Source organism: Crotalus tigris, unplaced genomic scaffold (genome assembly GCF_016545835.1).
Source record: "Crotalus tigris isolate CLP2741 ecotype Arizona unplaced genomic scaffold, ASM1654583v1 scf7180000024151.2778019, whole genome shotgun sequence".
Classification (NCBI taxonomy): Eukaryota; Metazoa; Chordata; class Lepidosauria; order Squamata; family Viperidae; genus Crotalus; species Crotalus tigris.
Window position 1 is genome coordinate 293,235 of NW_024100413.1, and position 15,571 is coordinate 308,805.

The 15,571-nt window shown below is 35.3% G+C and overlaps 1 protein-coding gene across 6 annotated transcripts in view; it reads left to right on the forward strand.

Annotated features, from left to right (window-relative positions):
- The window catches only part of BMPR1B (bone morphogenetic protein receptor type 1B), a 188,138-nt gene that overhangs the window by 53,788 nt on the left and 118,779 nt on the right, over positions 1 to 15,571 (forward strand). The window lies entirely within an intron of this gene.

Below are 15,571 nucleotides of genomic sequence, written 5' to 3' on the forward strand. Positions count from 1 at the left end.
GGTGTGCAAATGTGCTTATAGACATTTTACTTCAAGACAAATATAGATAGAATTAAAATCTAAATTATATCAGCAAAACTATATAATGTCATAGAGCCTGTAAATGTGGAAGTATTTGAGAAAAAGGTAAGGTTGATGTTAGTAGCTGAATAACTTTGTATCTCCGTAGAAATACATTTTTCCTTCACAGATTAATACTTGGTAGTGTACTGAATGGATTTAGTGTCAAGGAAAATGAGCATGAATGTATTTTTCTATTATGCATTTTTCTTAGCTTCAAAAGAACTGTGTGTATATGGAATCAAATTCATAAAAAAGAAGCAAAAAGATGGAATAATCTATATAAAGGCATAAGATATTATTTAGGTTGCTTTCTTTCTTTTAAACAAACTAAATATAACCTCCTTGTGGGAAGATTGTTTGAGAAAGTATTATGATCAGAGACTTTAATTTTTTTTAAAAATATACATGTCCTAAATAGTGATTTTTGTAGTGAATAATTGGTGCAAATATAATCAGTGTGGATTGAGACTTGTAGACTGAAAAGGAAACACTGATTCAGAAGTCAAGATATATCTATGCAAAATGTATTAACTATTGTAGTTATTTTGTTATAGACATACAGTATATACAGTATAGTCAAGATATCTCTATGCAAAATGTATTAAGTGTTGTTATTTTGTTATACACATAGTTGTAGTGTAGACAAATCTAGTCTTTGTGTCTTCTAGAATTCACATGGAAAATAAGATGTTGGAAACCACCATCTTTTAAAAATAGAACAACATGAAGAATGCCTGTTCTTTGCACTCTTTTTTCTGATCTCCTTTATACCATCTATCACGCGCTAGCTTTTAACCTTTAGAGGTGTAAAGCTGGAATAGTATAGTCTGAAAATAATTGCACCATGTGTGTGGCTGATCATCTGGGTTAGTTCTCAGACAATTGAGAAAGATATGTAGGCATTTAAAGCAGACTTCCTGGACTTGTGATTAATGTTTGCTCATTAGCTCTGCTTATTAACTGGAGTCAATAACAGTTTGACCAATCTTGATCCAATCTAGGCCACATCAAAGAAGCCCTTTGGCAGGAAGGGACCATGGTATGAAAGGATCCCTGGAGACTTGTGAAGGAAGAATTTAGCAAAATGCAAAATCAAATCTGTTTTGCATTTCTAAGCGAATATTACGATAATTCAGCATCATCTAATTTTGGAAGATAATAATGGTTTATATTAGATAATTAAATATATTGAAATTTACAAAATAAAATTAACTGTATTTATATGTCACCTGATTCCTAGCAACTTTAGGCAGTTTGCAGTTGTTAACATTTAAAAACAAAGAACAGTACAAGACAAATAAACAAACAAAGATGGCAAAAAAAGCGTGTTAGTGCCATCCAAGCTGACCCCATATTCTATTTAATATTTTGCCACATTTTATTTATTTAAGGTGAGAAACCACATGCTAACTTTCTAACTTGAAAACTTATGATGGGACTTTGATTTTTTATGTGGGTAAAAGTAGTATTGTTTTATTTAAAATAATATATTTTCTGTACATTTTAGTTACCATATTCTAACATAAAAAATCATTATTACTTTGATCTCTAAGTGACTGTCTTCCTTGTACTACTGTGTCACTGGTTATACAAAGGTCTATAATATCCCTAAATCTTTTCTTTGGTAATTATTTAATGTTGTTCATTGAAGCATTTGACATTCAAGATGGAAGGCATCAACTTTGGGCTTCAGGGATTCTGGCTTTCAAAGGATTTTTTTGTTAGCATATGAAGAGGGTTCCTGCTGCAGGAAATGTTGTGACAGGGACTGACATTTGTTCTTTTACTTTGAGTCCTTTAGTTTGAATAGTTCAATATATTCTTTATGCAAAGAGCAATAAGATAAAATCATGCAGCTGGGTTAATTTTCTTGGTTTACTAGGTACTTATAATCTATCTTTCTACCTTAAAAATGAAGCAATTCAGGATGATTTTTTTTAATATAGAGTACTGATAGAAGAGAATATTTGTAGCTCAGGAGAGAAGTGTGAGGTCCTTGGTGCTTGGTTGTTTTCTTGCAGATGTTTCACTACCATATCAACATCATCAGTGCTAGTAGAGAGTGGGGTTTGCTCTCATTTTGTATACTTTTGGCTTGCCCTGTGGGAGTGGTCTTGGTGGTTCCTTATTTGGGCTGCTGTACAGGGTTAGCTTGTTTGGCAGTTCCTTTATTGGGATATTGTTTGCTTCTTGATTGTTTGTCTAATGTTAATCTTTATGTTAATCTCTTTCATATGTGTGCTGATTGGTGAGGAGGTGGGTTGTTGGTTTTTTTGGCTTTTTGATTGTCTCTTGAATAATATGTAGACATTTATCTCTTTGTGCCTTTTAATGACTGATTTGTCTTGAGTGTCAGGCTTCCAGGATTTCTCTAGCGTTTTTGGATTTGGCTTGGTTTAGGTCAGGGGCCTTCAAACTTGGCCCTTTTATGACTTGTGGCACGCTGGCTGAAGAATTCTGGAAGTTGAACTCCACAAGTCATAAATGGGCCAAGTTTGAAGACCCCTGGTCTAGGTCTTGGTCTAGTTGAAACTATGGTTAATCTGATCACATTTTGTGAAATTGGGGAGTTTTTGTCATGCCTTCTGACTACTAGATGGTGATCATGGATGCATTCTGCTAGCATTAAATTACATAAAATACATTTTTTGACAAAAGTTTTGGGATGAAAATTTCTAGAAATGTTCAATTGAAGGTTTTTAAAGTCTTCTTTTACATACTGCTTTCTGTTGATTCAAATAAGTGTCTTCATTAAAACAATATTGAGAACAGCCCAGGCTTACCTTGCAAACACACTATAAATATATTGCAGTCAAGGAACTCCCTATCTTTGTGTATTTATGATGAACAAATTGTCAGAGTATGGTAATGTATGTGCCATTAAAACGATCTTCCCCAACTTCCAGGTGAACTGAGACTCCCCTTTTTATATATTTTTTATAATTTTTATATTGGTGAAAAATATTTATTTTTTAAATTATAGCAAATGAAATACTTTCTATGAGCTGTGATAATATTTTAAAATATTGAGTCTGACTACAAGTTACCAATTTACAAAGATTAATTAAGAGTGATTACCATGAGCTGAAATTCAATCCAGTGTACATATTGACCATATTAACCATTATTCCTTTCCTTCGGCTGGTAACCTTTCTGAAGAGTCTTAATCATAGAGAGGTTTCTAAAATAATACCTCAAGCCTCTTTCCTTGTTATAAAAGTTAATTTTTTTCAGTTCAGTGCAGATCACCACACTGGTAAGAGCGAACAAGCAAATAAATAGGCCAGTAAAGCTGCACTAAAGATATAATCAATCCAAATTTTGAGAGTTAGTATAGTGTAAAATTAATAGATTGTGTTAACACTGGAACCCTAGTACAAAAAATGTCAAACTACATTGATTGTGATCTGAACATGACATTATGTTGATTTCTGAAATACTGTACCTCAAAAGTAATAGAAGTTATGGAAATCACATAGAATTAGCTCTGCCACTTTTTAAGGCATGGAAATTTGAAATGTAAAAGCACATGTGATTTATGCACAATTTGGTATATAAAGAACATACTTCGAACATGTTAAAGTATGAGCTTGCTTTCGTATTTAATAGTGTTCTATACCTCATTAATCAGCTGGCAGAAGAGAAAGTGTGATTTTATAGGTTTATATGCTTTGGATAAATGGGTAATTGAGCAAAAGTTTAAGCCATCATTTCTGATGTAGAACTGATCTTCAGTGCCAAAATCAAGTGTTTTATTTTTTAAAATTAATAATTGTGATGCTACTAGTGCCAAGAAAAGAAAACCTTTCTTTTATATCACATTTTTGACATTTAACTGGAACTGCTATTGAAGGCAGGATGAATTTTCACTGCTTTTCTACTGTTACTAATAGAATCTAACAATTGTAGAATTGGAAGGGACAACAGGATAATCTAGTCCAATGGCCCCCAACCTTTTGGGCACCAGGGACCAGTTCCATGGAGGCATTTTTTTCAGTGTATTGAGGAAGTGTGGCTTTGCATGTTGCCTGGATCCTGCTTGTGCACTGAAGCGGCCTGGTTCCAGGTGGATCATAGACAGGTGTCAGTCCATGGCCTGGTGGTTGGGGACCTCTGATTTGTTCAACCTTCTGCAATGGGTGTGACACTATACTCATGATGTTGCTGTTTAGCCTCTTAAAAGCCTCCAAAGAAGAAAGAACAATCTCTATTGGTAGAGTGTTTGTCACTGTTGTACAGATATAATTGTTAGGAAGATTTTCCTGATTCTTAAAATGACATATAGGTTGCTGCATCTTATATCTGATATTCCTGGTCCTTGTTCTAGCTGTGGAAAATAGTTCTTGACCATCTTCTCTGTGACACCCCTCCTGCAAATATGCAAAATTAATTTTCTTGATTTTGTTTTAACCAATTTGAAATCAGACCAACCTAATTTAGCAGTTCAGTTCAGACATCAACATTGGATCAATTTTCTGAATTGGTTTGAATCATCAGATTGAATCAGTATATTCTGTGATAACTTATACGAACATACCTATGTATTACAATTGGATTAAGTGGACCTTTTGAATGTCCCATCTGTGATGGATTTATGGGGTCATTGGGCTTTACAAGTGATTGTACTTAAACTGAAAAAGTTTAAATTTTACCAGGAAAAAAATTAGTGTCCTCTTGCAAACTGATTCTTGAGCAATATCTTAGTGATTTCCATAGGAAATTTGTCTTATGTTTTAAGTACTGAAACTGATCACTTTTTTAATACATCTTTTTTTGTAATAGCTTTTTAAAAATTAGTATTTCAAATTTAATTTTGTTTACTATTTTGAATAGTGCAGCAATACCAGAAACGTGACATAAATTTCAGTGTTTCTGAAAATGTAATTTGTATTGTGTAGTGTATTTATTTGTCCTTTTAATATAGCCACCCATCTCACCATCATGTGACTTAGTTATTAAGTAGAAATAAAAAATGTTATGCAGTAAGTGTTAACATGATTCTTTATGGATGCTAAATATATTCAATGGGTTTTAGGTATGTCTGATTTGCAAATAAGAGAAACTTTGTGTGTACATGTGAGAATCATTCTGTGGTAGGTAAGACTCAATATCTACATGCATTCTTCAGTATTATTTTGCTTATAAACTTCATTTTATTTGGGCTAAACCGTACTCTGAAGGGTTTTAGCAGCTGTTCAGTGTTTTATGATAGCTTTAATGCAAAAGAATGCTACATTGCCACACTGATATCTCATTCAAAGAATTTATAGAAATAGTTTAACCAAGCTTTACTATTTATTGCTGAAAATGTTTTGAAGATGTGCTCCACACGTCAAAAATATAAATCATTCTTCCATACCTTATGATTAGAAAATACTGCATCATTTTACTTCGGGAATAGGAACAAAATGAGTTGGTTCACCCAGCATTTTTTAAAGTTCTGCATAAACTTGTAAAAATCTCCCCTGCTGATCTCTTTCACAACCTACTATGTGCAGATAGCTGTACAATATATACCATAATTTTTCAGTCAACAGCTCTGGTGATAATATTGGCTGGGAATCATGAGCAATGTGGTCAGTGTCGGAAGGTGCCAGGTTGAAGAAAACTGATTTGCATGGATTTTACCTAGTAGAAGAAAAAATATTTCATCTGCTCAATGAAGGCAGGTTTGATGTTCTGAATGGTTTGCATCGTAAAACTTACTGTAAATCCATATCAAAATTCTAGCAGTTGGATTTTATGTATGTTATGGGCTGTTTCACCAATTCACTATATTCTTGGTAACACAGTTGTCTGTGCTTTTCTCTGTATGAAGAATAGAAGCATTCAGATCTTTGTCTAAGTAGGAAAATGATACAAAAACATTTGTAAGTCTCCTTTCACAGCACCTGTCTTAATCAAGACCTTGTAGACTGTTTTGATTCATGGTGTGCTTAAACTTGTCTTCCAATTTCCTGAACACTTTTCCAGCAAAAGAGACAGGTGTCTTCCTATCTTATTTCTCAGAGCAATGGAGAATTTCTTTGGAATCCTTTGGTAATTGATTTTAAGCTTTTAATGTTGAAATTTCCCATTTTGAAAAAAAAAATCTCTGTAAGAAGACATCCCATCAGAAAGCTTCCCTTAAGTTTTAATTTCAAAAATGAGTTTGTGAAATAGAGGTCAGTGCCTGTAAATTCTTGGGATTATGAGAAATAGATCTATTAAATTGGGCCTGCTTAGTTGATTGCATTACTCAAATACTTATCAATGCAGAGGAGCATGTTACTGTAGAAAATTATTTCTAAAGATCTGCATGCTTTGCAAATAACAACAACAACAACAACAATAATAATAAAGTTGGAAGGGACCTTGGAGATCATCAAGTCCAACCCCCTGCTCAGGCAGGAAACCCTATGCCATTTCAGATAAATGGCTGTCCAGTCTCTTCTTAAAAACTTCCAGTGTTGGAACCTTCACAGCTTCTGGAGGCAGGTTGTTCCACTGATTAATTGTTCTAACTGTCAGAAAATTTGTCCTTATTTCTAGATTGCTTCTCTCTTTGGTTAGTTTCTATCCGTTGCTTCTTGTCCTGCCTTCAGTTGCTTTGGAGAATAGCTTGACTTCCTCTTCTTTGTTGCAGCCCCTGAGATATTGGAACACTGCTGTCATGTCACCCCTTGTTCTTCGTAATTCATCATTCGGAAAAATGCTTTTGTTTGAATGGGCATAGCACTTCTTGAAAGTCTAAAAAAATGTTACTTCATTGGCTAAAATGGACATATACTTCTGTGTCACTATCATTTTCTGTTAAACATTATTTTTATGTTTTCACTATCGCATAATGCCAGAAATTGGATAGCACCATAAATCCAGTGCATAAATATATAAAATAATTTACTCCAACTTCTGTTTTGAATAAATTAAACCAGTTTTGGTCACCGTATAAAAAAGATATTGAGACTCTGAAAAAAGTGCAGAAAAGAGAAACAAAGATGATTAGGGGCTAGAGGCTAAAACATATGAAGAACGGTTGCAGGAATGCGGTGTGTCTAGTGAAAAGAACTAGGGCTGACATGATAGCATTGCTTCAATATTTGTGAGGCTTGCACAAAGAAGAGGAGGTCAACCTATTCTCCAAAGCACCTGAAGGCAGGACAAGAGACAGTGGGTGGAAACTAATCAAGGAGAGAAGCAACTTAGAACTATGGACAAATTTCCTAACAGTGAAAACAATTAACCAGTGGAACAATATCTTCAGAAGTTGGGCTGCTCCATCACTGGAGGCTTTTAAGAAGAGACTGATCTGGAATGGTATAGGTTCTTCTGCTTGAGCAGGGGTTGGTCCCTTCCAACTCTGTTGTTCTGTTTTACAGCATAAGCATATATAAACTTTCCAAATGAAAATAACCTTTTCTCCAAATCCTGAGATTTATTACAAATGCTGAAACAAATATTATCCTCTCCCATTCTGGCAGTAGTATTTATTTATTTATTTCTCACATTTATATTGCCGTGTATTAAGTGGACTGAAGTATGGGTTTAGCTGAAAGCAGAATGTTTTTCAATATTTCACTTATGGCAATTGTTACATCACATTCCAGGAATTGATTACCCAAAATTAAATATTTTAAAAAATTGTTGTTGTTGTTGTTAATTGCGAAGTCGTGTCCGACCCATCGCAACCCCATGGACAACATTCTTCCAGGTCTTCCTGTCCTCTACCATCTTCTGGAGTTCATTTAAATTCACACCTACTGCTTCAGTGACTCCATCCAGCCATCTCATTCTCTGTCGTCCCCTTCTTCTATTGCCCTCAATCTTTCTCAGCATTAGGCCCTTTTCCAGTGAGTCCTTCCTTCTCATTAGGTGGCCAAAGTACTTGAGTTTCAACTTCAGGATCTGGCCTTCTAAAGAGCAGTCGGGGTTGATCTCTTCTAGGACTGACCGGTTTGAACGCCTTGCAGTCCAAGGGACTCGCAGGAGTCTTCTCCAGCACCATAGTTCAAAGGCCTCAATTCTTTTGTGCTCAGCCTTTCTTATGGTCCAACTTTCACAGCCATACATTGCAACTGGGAAAACCATGGCCTGGACTATACGCACTTTTGTTGGCAGGGTGATGTCTCTGCTTTTTAGTATGCTGTCTAGATTTGCCATAGCTTTCCTCCCCAGGAGCAAGCGTCTTTTAATTTCTTGGCTGCAGTCCCCATCTGAGGTGATCTTGGAGCCCAGAAATAGTAATTTAAAAAATTACTATTTCTTGAAACTAATCAAGGAGAGAACTAAGGAGAAACTTCCTAAAAGTGAGGACAATTAACCAGTGGAACAGCTTGCCCTCAGAAGTTGTGGGTGCTTCATTACCAAAGCTTTTAAGAAAAGACTGGACAGCCACCTATCTGAAATGGTATAGGCTCTCCTGCTTGAACAGGGGGTTGGACTAGAAGACCTCCAAGGCCCCTTTCAGCTCTATTCTGATTAATTGAAGTAATCTTGTAGGATTACAGAAAGTTTTGAAGAATGGTGTAATTGCATGATATTTCAGCATTTTTCGTCATCCAGAGAAAAATTCTTCCCTCCTTGTACACTGTGAATATCAGTAATATACTTGGTGGCCTGCATGCACTGTTCTGTACAGTAAAGATATTATTTAAAAGAATTTTTCAAGGCTGTATTTGTACCATATTACAATTACATATTTATGCAGAGTAGACAAGAACGTTGAGATAACTCTGTCACATGAACTTTGTACAGAACATCTTTTCCCTTCATGACACTCACTAGATGTGTTAGAATTGCAATTTATTTGGAATCCTAGGAATTATATTCCTAACACACTTAAAAAATACCATCTTGGCAGAAGTCAATGAGTGATTAGTAGCTCTCTTGAACTTACTAGATCTGCCAGTCTTTCTTTCCTCCAACCATTTTCCTGATAGATTGCTTTTGCTCACATATGGTAAAGAAACTAGAAATATTCTTAGTCTAAGGGTCTCGAGAGATTTCCTACTCTTTAGTATGTCATTTCAACGATCTTGCTAATGTTAATTGACTCCCAGTTGAGTATTCTCTAGCTAGGAATCCTGTTTACATCTACTTATCATTTCCTGTCTCTTGAAGGCTGATGAATATTGGTTGAGAGAAACTTCAAGAAATATAGCTTCTCAGCTGGATATTAACCTCAGCTGTACTAGATGCAATGTGATAATTGATACAGATTTTCCTCATGGATAATGATGTCAGTTTTGCTGACTTTGAGAGAAGAATTGTATTACACCTTAAAACAGATTCTGTAGAATTACTTTTATTGGTTCAGTACAGTTGCAATTTGGTTATAGCTTGATTTCTTGCAATGTGCTCAGGAGAATTTATTAATTGGTTAATTTATTTATAGCCAGATCTAGTCTTCAGTCTTGCAGAGTTCCTATGCTTAAAGAACTAAGCAAGAATAGCTTCAAGTGAATCCTCCCCCTTCACGCTCATAAAATACCAGATGTGTTTGTTTGTCATTGTTTTCTTTATTTGTTGAACACCTGTAGACTGAAAAGAGACTGGAAAGGAGAAGAGCCTTCAATACATTTATAAATACATAAAGATATCCATAAAATTTAAAAATAATAAAACTTACTTGAAAAGCAATAAATATGATTGCTTTTCAAACCAACCTTGGGCTCTCTCTTGATGTAAGCAAAGCTAAGTGCTAAAGTTGTTCGTTTCATAAATTGAAACAGTAAACAACTCATGTAATAAATAAGCGGGATCAGAAATTCAAAGATTAGAATTTTCAAACTGGGCAAATCAGTTAATTCTCTCTGTATTCTAAACATTTTTATTCCCAGTATTTAATCAGCTTTTATTGGAAGCTTTTTATTAGAAGCTTCATGCATTGCTATAAATATGTAATACATGCATGTGTTGTTAAAAGTTGAAAGGTTGGCCTTTTTTTCCTGATTGGATGATGAATGTGAAGCCACCCGTTTAACAGTTATGAGTCTTCTAGCTTTGCATATTTATCTGGTTACAAGCAGAGTTTTATTAAATAAAACTACTAAAGCATGACAATTGCCCTCTCTCCAATGATAATCTTTTAAGGGGAACTATTCTTCACTGCCCTGAGCTGTAATGCAGATGGTGGAATATGTGAACACGTATTGTTCAAAAGATTGAATAGCTTGGCTGTCTGATACATTTTAATCAATTCCAGATTTTTTTCCATGACATCATTGCTATAACATACTTTCCTAGCAAGTATGAACAGCTGCTGTGTACTTGTTAGATGTTTTATGTTACAGAATGTGGCAGCTTTTCTGACAGTGAGATCATAGAAGCCTAGCTTTTAACTAGGCAAAATGATGAGTCAGAATACTTTGAACAGATTCTGTAATTTTTAAAAAGGATATTAATATAAGGAACATCTCTAAATGCATTACAGGTTAATAAATTGCAAGTTCAACTGACATATTAAAACTTACTCTGCATGGATCTCTCAACTGTTTTTGAAATTAAATGCAACTTGGAAGGTTGTATTTAGTATAGCAAGCAATATTGTATCAGAGATATTCCAGAACCTTATATCTAATTTAAATCATGTGTTTTGTTTTGTGTAGTGGCCCATCAACTCCAACATGAATCCTGATAACTATAGGAACACTACCTCCTTCCTGGGACTAAGAAAGTGACTGATCACCCAGCTGATTTTGTGCCTAAATCAGGACTAGAATTTACAGCCTCTCACCTTCTAATCCAGTGTCTTTAACTATTGGCTCTGTTTAAAAACTTTATAATTCTTATATTAGTTTAACCTGATTTTCCATCATTGGAGGTTTTTAAGAAGAGATTGGATGGCATTTGTCTGAAATGGTGTAGGGCAGTGGTTCTCAACCTATGGGTCGGGACCCCATTTGGGGTCGAACGACCATTTCACGGGGGTCGCCAAACAACGCAGTCCGCCATTTTTTCCCCCTTTTCCTTAGCTGTGCTACTCCCTTTTATTCTATTGGCTTTTGAAAGCCAATAGAATAGACTCTCTTGAATAGAGTCTAATTCTATTGGCTTTCAAAAGCCAATAGGAATTGTCCAGGCTGTCTCTGCCCTGCTGAGTCCGCCAAAAGTCCCATTCTGCAAACGGTGCTGCACCAGTTGAGTAGTCAAAGACTACGACCTGTTGAGTAGTCCTCGACTTACGACCGGTTGGGGGTCGTGGCATTAAAAAGGTTGAGAACCACTGGTGTAGGCTCTCCTGCTTGAACAGGGGGTTGGACTTAAAGACTGCCAATGTCCCTTCCAATTCTGTTATTCATTCCTTTATATTTCTACCTCCTAAAAATAGGCTTGACGTTTGACTAGAAGAGACATTGCAGTTTACTTCTTATCTCTTTTTTTTTCTTATCTCTTAATCTTCTTTCCCTACATAATTAAGAGTTATATGTGTGTAAAGAATACTCAGACTCTACATTTATGTCTCTATATCTATAATGCCATGGCAAGTTGCAATTGGAGTGGGACAGTTCACTGTGGCCAATTCATTGTGGCCATCTCACAACAGCCAACTCAAGGCAACGGCTATCTCAATGCAGCCAACTCATTGTGGGACAAGTCGTCGTGGCCAACTTGCCACAGAAAATTCCATCTCAACACAATAAATGTTATCTGCTACTGCTTCTTTGACATAATTTCCATTTTTGTCAATGGAGATACTGTAAAAGAAACAGTAGCAGATAACATTTATCGCATTGAGTTAATGCCATGTGGAATTTCTATGGCAAGTCGTACTGCTGCAAGTTGGCCATGGCAAGTTGTGCTATGGTGAGTTGGCCATAGTGAAATGGCCATGGCGAATTGTCCTAGACCCAGTTGCAATAGGTAACAATAGCAATATCCATGTTTCTACAGCTTTCGCATTGGTGAACTCACTATTTTTCTGAGATCTTTTCCTGGAAGAGGAGAACTTGTATTAACAAGTCCTATATACTTCTATACTTTTCCTTTGTGGTTCCCTTACTTTCATATTTCAGAACAGCTACCTTAAATCACAACCTCTAACAACTAGGTTAATCATAGTAATTTCTTAGCCACTGCAATGCTCCTTTATTTCATACAAACCTTACCAGATTAAGAAAAATCATAGAATGATGGCAGATATCATATACTAAATGTCACTAAAATCCAATTTTTAAAATTTTTGGAAAAGATGATTAAATGGGAAAAATTGATAGAAGCAGGGGTATTGACTTAGGGACAACAGTGAGGATACATTATTAAAATACTCTCTGTTAAGTAATACATATTATATACCAGATTAACTCAGTGGCAATATTTATACTTACATATGTTAAGAACATTTTTAGATCAGTGGAATTTTCAGCTTCAGAAACATTTGAGATACTAGAGCAATTTGCTAAATCCATTAAAACTAAAAAAATACTATAAATTTCCATTGATAGTTGTTACCAATAAATAAATTTCATATGCAGATGCTAAGAAATGAGTGTAATAAAGAATTAGGGGTTGTTATAGTACCCAGACAATGGGAGAGTGTTTTAATTTTTATACCCACAATGTAGTATATACTGTATATATTATGACATACAACAAAAGATAGTATTTAGAATTTATTGGACTCTGTTACATATTTATAGAATTTTTATAGAAAAGGATTGTCAAAAACAGCATTTTGTTGGCGATGCAATAAGAGTAATGTTTCTTTAAAACACATGTTTTTACAATGTTTTACACTTATTAAATTTGAGGAGAAAGTATTGATTATACAAATATAATTATGTGACAAAAGCTAAATTCCTCAGCCAATAATATTCTGCTATATATCTAGTACTTGGAATTTACAATTAGACAACGCAAATGAATTCTACATTCCCTTATTATGCCTGAAATTCATTTATGTTGTCTAACTGTAAATTCCAAGTACTAGATATGTAGTAGAATATTATTGGCTGAGGAATTTAGCTTTTGTCACACAATTATATTTGTATAATCAATACTTTCTCCCCAAATTTTGCACATTGGAAAGATTAAATGTATGACCCTTTTCACTCAATGGGTTTAGGACCTGATTGCATTTGCCACCTATGAATGTATTGTCTATATCCCCAATCTATGACCTAGTGCCGGGCTGCAGCCCGTTTGGAATTGGGCTGCAGAAGTGGGTGAGCATGTGCAATGGTGCATTTGTTAAAGCAGAGCACGGGAAACCATCCCCTCTCTGTGCCCCGCCACCTCTGCTAGTCCACCAAGCCGGAAAGGGTGGAGACCATTGGTGAATAGACGTAGATTTTATATAGACGATTTAAATCTTAAAATTGTTTTTCTCCTGCTCTCTTTTGGGTCAGTGAATTTTTGATTCTTCTTTACTTTATGAAACTTTATTCACTCTTATGTTTCTGCTTGAGGTGAGTTGCCATGGTTCCTGCTTCAGCTCTTATAACACCTTTCTCTCCTTGTAAAACATCCTTGTCATCCACCATGCCTGTACAATAGCTTATACACTGCTTTTTGTTCTTTTGTTCTCAACTGTCTCTTTTAGAGGTGTCACCGCCATTCAACTACAACTTTTTCCAGTTTTGCCCCTTCTTTTCAAACCATCAGCTGAATATTCTCGTTTTGCAATTCAGTTTTCTTGAGTTCACTCTAAATGACTAAACCATTTAGCATGCTGCTTTTGTAATGACCATTTTGGCATTCTATCAACATTGATTCAGCATTCATTCACTCCTAAGCAGTAGCTCTCTCCTTTTTCATTCTACTACATGCACAGTTCCTGCTGCATTCAACTATTTCCTTTCGGGGAAGTAGGAAGGTTGGAGGAGAAGAGGAGAAGGAAGGAAAGAGAAGAGGAGAGGAAGAAGAGGGAAGTAGGGAAGAGAAGAAAGGGAGAAAGAAGGTAGAGAAGAAGGAGTGTGGATACAGTGAAAGGGGAAATGGGTGAGCAACACCAAAAGTCATGTGTATGTATTTATTTCATTTTATTAAAAGTATCTTATATATGAATGTAAAAAGAATGTATGTTAACATCTGATAAATATCACGGTATATGTATGGGGCAGAGCTTGGAAAAAAAATTATTAAAAAAAAAAAACTATTTCCTTTCGGGTACATGATCCTCACTTCCACATTATAAAATTTCAGTTCTTTGAACAATTACTGTGTGCAACAAGTCACATAATAACAAATACTTTTCTTCCAGCAGGCACAATACATAAAAATTTTTAGTAATATTTTTCCAATATGTAGGTAGTCCTCGACTTACTACTACATTGAGCCAAAAATTTCTGTTGCTAAGTGAGAAAGTTGTTAAGTGAGTTTTGCCCCATTTTGTGACCTATTTTGCCACAGTTGTTAAGTGAATCACTGCAGTGGTTAAGTTAATAACATGGTTGTTAATGAATCTGGCTTCCCCGTTTGCTTGTCAGAAGGTTGCAAATGGTGATCACATGACCCCAGGACACTGCAACAGTCATAAATACATGCCAGTTGCCAAGCATCTGAATGTTGATCCATGACCATGGGGATTCTGCAACAGTTGTAAGTGTGAAAAACAGTCCTAAGTCACTTTTTTGAATGCTGTTGTAACTTTGAGCAGTCACTAAATGAACTATTGTAAGTTGAGGACAACCTGTATCTATTTGCTAATTTTCTGGAACTTATATCTAACTTTCAACTGATTCTACCATGTTTCTGTCAAATGGTACAATTGATAAATTTACTGAAATTTACTGTATTTTGAAGTCCATATTTTGTTACATAATACAACCAAAGTCCACTACACCTGGGTTTTCTGCCAACAACAATGCATTATCTCCATAAAAGTACATGCAATTTGTATCTCCAATCAGCAGTTCCCTTGATGTAAGTCAAAAACTCCCCGTATTAATTTTAAGTATTACAATTACATTCTTAATAAAATTTATGTATAACTTTACTTTGTGACGTGGTACTTATTTATCTACTCACATTTGCATGCTTTTGAACTACTAGGTGGTCAAGGGCTAGGTGAAGACGGGTGCTCACCTTGTCACATGACACTTGAGTCTCAAATCTGGGTTGTCGGCTTTCCAGCTGGGAACCCAAGCATCTTAACCATCTGCAACGTCATGCTGACCACATCTTTTTAATGGTTTAATGGCCAATAGGGATCCATATCTTGCATATAATACAAAAGAAATGTTCTGTTTGCTATTTAAAACTGTGAATAGAAGGTCTTTTCCAAACATTTTTTGGGGGAAAATAAAACTATCATAGTTCTTGAAGAAAGCATGCGAAGTCCCTAGCTGATCAATACTTTCACAAGGATCAATCCTTGAGACAGAAAAGATGATGTAAGCTTTTCAGTTCATGTAAGCTTTTGAGTTCTCAGTTGGTGAGTTATCTAAAAAAAACATAGGGGAAGGAAAGATGGAATTTTATATATAGCCTTTGGCTATAGCCATGTTGACAGTGGCATTATACATCAATTAGGTTCTATGAGCCTAATTAATATATGTGACGTTGTGAAGAGAATTGGAGAAGAACTAGT